A 6000-nucleotide genomic window follows, 5' to 3' on the forward strand; every position below is an offset into this window, starting at 1 on the left:
AGCCAGGTATCCAGCTGCCTCCCCCTTGCTGTCAGTGTTCTCCATCCTCTCCAGGGACCAAGATGTGTCCGGCTTCCTTGTGAAGGTCCTTATCCCTGGTCGCCGTGTCGTTAGGTGGCGCTGGGAGGCCGGTAACGGGGAGCAAAGAGGGGCCGAGCGGTGATGGAGGGGTGACCTGGCACCCCCGGGGATGGAGGGAGGGGACCCAGCTCTCTTGGTGACCGCAAAAGACCAGCAGGCTGGGGGGGCTCTGAGCGGGCTGGGGAGCCCTCGCAGGTTCCAGCTCACATTTGGGTTCTGCTTTTAGGCATGATTAACCTTGTCTTTACTGCAGGTATGTCCCCACCATGGTGGTCCGAGGGGCAAGGGGGGGCAGCCTGGCAGGGCAGCCACCCCCTCACCCTCCGCTCTCCCAAGCAGGCGGAGGGGCAGCTCCAGAGCCATTTTCCACAGGGGATAAAGGAGCCGGGAAGGCGATGCTGTGAGTGACACCTGTCTGCTGTTGGAAGGAGGCCTGAAAGTCGTCACCGCCAGCTCTTAATGTGGACTTCCCTGCTCCAGTGAGTTATGGCTCAGCCTAGCTTTAATGAGGCTGCACAAAGCTGGTGGAGATCAGCATCTGGTGAGGGATGGCCTCGAGACCGGCCAGGCAAGGCTGCACAGGCCCCCTCCCGCAGCTCCCTGCGCCGTGCTTTCCTTGCCCTCGTGTGTGCTGCTCTGAAAGGCAGCCAGGCTGGTACAGAGGAGAGAGAGCTTGTCATGGGGTGGGCTGGTTCGACAGTAAATGCTATTCAGTTGGGTCTTTGCAACCTCCTCCTGCTGCTTTATGCTGTTGTGCCTCAGTTTCCCTTGTCTGCAGAGCCGTGCAGGCTAGCTCTTCTCTGCCCTGGGGTGCTGCCGTGCATGGGCTGCCAGGAAGCTTGGAGTAATCCAGGGAAGAAGCAGGTCTGAGACACCTCAGAAGCTCCTGTTGATGCTGCATTTTGCAATTACACCTGGGAGGCAAGAGCAGAGGCTCTCGCTGGCTTTGCTAATAGGCAGCTTGCTGAACTTGGCCTTTCCAAATGAGCATTTAGAGCCATGAAGCAGGAGGTTACCTGTGCTCTGGAATAAGGGAATAACCGGCTTGAATCAGGCCTCTGGCCCTGCAGTGAAGAGCTGTGCTGTCATTTAAAAGCCAACTCACACGAACAGAAAAATAGTTGATAAAAGCTTCTCCACAGCGTGGCTAATATATAATTTTCCAGCCCCATCCCTGGAGTTAGCGCGGCCGCAGAGGCGGTGTCCGGCTTTATGCCGTCCCCTCACTGCATGAATCACTGAATTGCGGCATCCGCTGCCGGGAGCCTGGACGAGTCCGTCTGCGCCGGGGCTTCGTCGGGAACAGATGGCTCCGGAGAGTGCTGACTTCAGCGCTTTGGCCGAGCACAAGCATCAGTCCCTGCGTGTACCCTCCCTTCGCCGCTTGCTCTCCCAGGCACATCTTCTCATACTTCATGTGTTCTTCTCTCTAGATCCATCACTAGCCCTGGGCAGGGATGGCGAACGGGTTTGGGTACCAACCTCTGGGATCACTGGAGTGGGTTACCCAGACAACTGCTTCCCTCCTGGCACAGCATCACCCCTTCTCCGAAAGGACCCCGAGCACATCCTTGGCTCCAGACCCACCAGCAGCTCATGGTTTCCATGTCCAACCTTCCCCAGGCTCTGCGCTCGCCGAAGTCTTGCCCGTGGTCAGAGGACTGTGCTGGGGCAGGCGCTGCTGGGGGTCCCGCAGCAGCAGCAGGGTGGCGTTCTCTTCACTTGGGGTGAATAACTTTGGAAATCGGGGCTGCAAGAATCCATCTCCCAAGGCCGGGAGGGGAGCAGAGGTGAAGGAGATGTAAACTCCAGCAGCTGCTTTCTAGGAGCTATTTAGGGATCTGACAGCGGCAAATAAAGTTATTGGAGGGCAAGGGCTGGTTAACTCCCCAGAAAGATATGATTTCCTCCCTTCCTGGGAAATTTCCATTTTCAACTCCCTGGCTTTGGCTTCCTCATCCCCAACCTCAGGGGCAGTCCTGCAGGCACATGCCACCCCAGGACGAGGAATTATCCCTACAGGGATGAAACCATCCCTGTTTATTTCAGCTGCTTTAATGACTGTGAGGGTGGGACTGGGTGGCAGTGGAGCGGAGCTGTGCTGGATCCATGCCATGCGTGCACCGTGCACAGCACCATCCCTGTGGCCTTGCTCTGCTTTCTGCCTCAATTGCTTTTGTGGCTGCTGGGACCCAAGATGCTGCCCAGCTCTGTGTGGCTATTTCAGCACCAAAGCCCTGAATGCCCTTATGGGATGGAGCAGACCTGGGGGGTGCAGATGGTGCCTGGGGGTGGCCCCAGGAGCTGAAGGCAGCATGGGGAAGGTGGGACAAGGCAAGGTGGGTGCCCAAGAGTAGGAGCGGCTGGGCTCAGACCTTCTTAATTTTTGGCCAGACATCTGGGAGTTGGCAGCCGATGGGCAGGTCCGGGATGGGTGCAGGTCTGGGGTGGGTGCAGGTCTGGGGCTTAATCTCAGATGTCACAAGTGTCACCTGCAAGACTCAGCTCTGGCAGAGGGACCTGTGGGCATGGTGCTGTTTGCCCTGTCCGGTGTCGGATGCCGTTAGTGGGATGCAGACACCCTTGGGGACAGCCCAAGCGGGCCGTGTCACCCAGCTGGCCACCTGCCCTTCCAGGGCCAGCTCTAGCTTTGTGCTGGCAGTGCACAGATCCAGGTCCTCTCCTTCCCAAACTCCTGGTTTAGGATGCACCAAGTTAAAAACCTTTGGCCAAATTTCTCTTTCAGTTAGGAGGCTGATGGCGGGGGCTTGCCCTGCAGAACTGGAGATATTAAAGACACTGGCTCGAGCTGTACGATGCTGCCTCGTCTGTGGGTGTGCCTTGGGGGTGGATGTTTTGGGTAGTCTGTGGGTGCGCCTTGGGGGTGGATGTTTTGGGTAGGGGCCTGGGAGCTGATGGGCTCCCGTTGACCCTGCAGGGCAGGGGGGCCTAAACAGAGGGGGTTGGGGTGTGATGCACCGTGTGGGGCTTTACCGCAGCGTGGGATGGAAGATGTTGATGGGCTTGCAGTGGGATGCAAGGAGCCTGCGTAGAGTCTGAGGCACTTCTCGAACACTGGTGTTGGGCTGGATGGGTTAGTGCAAAGCTGGACTAACATCCCTCCCGACACAGTCCTCCCACGTCCCCCTCGCTCCCCTGGCCTCTTCCCTGCAGGAGGTGGCTGCACACCAGGAGCTGTCAGAGCACGGTGCCTTGCATTTATCAACCTGCTTTCAGAGCTTTCTGCAAGAAAAGATGCTGGGAAAAGGTAACAGGGTGATGGAGAAGCTGGCTGAGGTCCCTCTTGGGCTGTGCCGTGGGTGGGTGAGGGACTCGCTGGGATGCTGAGGGTCCCGTGCCAGGGTACCACCCCAGCGGTCTGGAGCGGGGGATGAAGGAGGGGGAAGGCAGCTTTGTGCCTTTGTTATCCCTGCCCAGCCCAGAAAGCCGGGCAAAGAGGGCACAGCATCTCCGGAGAGGGTGGCACCGAGGGGCTGGGGAAGTCAGAGGTTTCCAACCAGGAGGAAAAGTCCAGTTGTGCCTCCAGGGATTGTGGGCTTCATCCCGGGTGCTGTTGGTGCTTCTCTTTCAATCCAAACCTCTGCATCCATCGAGGCAGTTGTTTTGAACGTAAAAAGGTCTTTTGTTGTTTAAATGCTCAAATAAGGTGTTTTGATGGTTGCAGAACAGCTCCCCCAGAAAACTGTTGTGGGTTTTGTTTTTGAACTGCGAGGAGGAGCCAGAGCCGCTGGCCAGGGGTTTGGCTGGGTTTGACTCCTGAGGGAGAGGAGTCGTGGCTGGGGGGTGGGGTGGGGGGGGTGGGGGGTGGGGGGGTGGGGAGCGGGCTTGCGTGTCACCACCGGTAGTGACCCTTCACTGCTTCTCCCCACTGCAGACACCCTCCAGCTGTGCACCGGACCTGGGTTTGTCTGTTTGTTCCACGTGTGGGTTTTGGGCTGTGATGGAGGTTAAATGTCCCAGGGGATGCTGGAGGGTCATGGGTGTGATGGAGGAGCTGGGTATTGTCCCCGGGGGGTTGCTGCTGCCTCCTTGTTCCACCTGGGTGCTGGTGGCTCTGCTGAGAAATATTTTCCCTATGAAGCATCACTGGGGCTGAAATAGGTGTGAGCCCAGACTCCCTAAGGGATCTAGCCCGGGGAGCAGCTGGTCCTGGGAAGGGTGACTCGGGGGCACTGAGGGTACAGGAGCCACCCAGGGTTTCTGCGGCAGCTCCAGGGGACCAGATCCCTGGAAAGCTGGTCCCCAGGTCCAGTCACACCCGACCATGGGTGGGAGGACCTGTTGCTAACCCTTACGTCTCCTATCCTTGGGCAAGAGAGAGGCAGAGCTGCCGGGGTCGGGCAGCACTGGGCAGCCAGGGCTGCCTGAGCCAGGGCAGCAGGATGCAGCCAACAGCAGCCAAGAGAGGGGTGCAAGGTCCTGCATCCCCCATTGCCCCCAGCCCTGCACCGCAGCGGCCTCGGAGATTTGGCTGAGCTCTGCAAGAGAGACCGAGTGCTGCTTTTACAGGGATTAAAATGAATCCCAAAATGTGTGGGGGGGGAGGGTTCCCTTTCCTCCCTTTTTTTGGCATCTCTGGCAACCCTGTGGTACTGCGGGGGCATCCTCAGCACCCAGACAGTGGGCTGCCTTGGGGAGCTCCAGCACCAGGCAGCTCCTGGCTAACTGCAGGCAGGCAGCAGGTTTTTAGGTAGGTTGAAACCTCTCTGTAAACGGCCTTTCCAGGCCCCAGCAGGCACAGGGATGCTGTTGCAGGTGGCTGCGGTGCCAGGTTGGGTGGCAGCCACCCGACAGCTCTAAATAACTTGGGTTTGGATGGCTGTGTCCCCGAGCTGGGCATCTGCCCCTGGGGAAGGCAGGAGGGCAGTGCCTGGGCACGGGTGCTGCTGGCAACACACACCGGCAGCCGGGCAGATGCTCTCAGGGCGATGCCCAGTGTTTCCATGGCTCTGAGCCGGGGCATCGGGAGGTGTTGGAGCAGCTGCCCCCCCCCACCCCTGGCAGGGCTGGAATTCAGCTCTGCTGCAGAGCATGGGCTAGTTTGGGGGCGGACTGAGCACCCAGCTGGGGGCAAGGGGACCCCAGCAAGGCCCCTGCCCGTCTCCCCCCTCTTCCTTTGCTGGATCTCCCCCCTTACCCCCCCACCCCAGTCTGGCTTGCTCTAAACCAGTGCTGCGGGATCAGCTGATGCTTTAATACTGGCCCTGGTGACAGCTGGAGGCTGCTGCTGCCTGCGGGGGCTTTGCTCTGTGTCACCCCCCCTCCCTGTGACCGATGGGGACCCTGGGGCTGCCCTGCACCAGCTGCGGGGCACCTGGCCAGACCCCACCGGTTCAGTTAGCAAAGGGCTGGAGGTTATTTACTGGGGGTGTGTGGGTGGGTGTCCGACCGCAGCTGCTTGCACCCCTCCAGCTCTTCCTGGGGGGTGGAGGGGGGGTGGGTGCATTGTAAGAGCTGTGCCATTTTGCGGTGGGTTTTTCCTCCTGGGGAAAAAGGGGGACGAAGCAAGGAGGGGGCTTGCCCCCTGCCCTCCCCAGCGCTGGAGCCAGCCCTGGATGCAAGGGAGGCGGGCAGGTTCTGGAGGGAGGGCTGCCCGTCACGCCTCCCCCTCCCCACTCCCCGGGGCTGGCGGCCAGCCCCGAAGTTGCGGTGAGGCAGGAGGACACGTCCTGTCCTTCCACCGCCCCCGTGCCCCCCCCCCGGGCACCCATCCCCGCATCCCCTCCGGGCACCCACCCCCGCATCCATCCCCCCCCGGGCACCCATAACCGCACCTCTCCCCCCGGGCACCCATCCCCGCATCCCCCCCCCGCCCCGGGCACCCATAACCGCACCTCTCCCCCCGTGCCCCCATCCCCGCAGCCCTCCCCACCGCCCCCGTGCCCCCCCCGTGCCCCC

The sequence above is a fragment of the Falco naumanni genome, chromosome 1 (assembly GCF_017639655.2).
Source record: "Falco naumanni isolate bFalNau1 chromosome 1, bFalNau1.pat, whole genome shotgun sequence".
NCBI classification, from domain to species: domain Eukaryota; kingdom Metazoa; phylum Chordata; class Aves; order Falconiformes; family Falconidae; genus Falco; species Falco naumanni.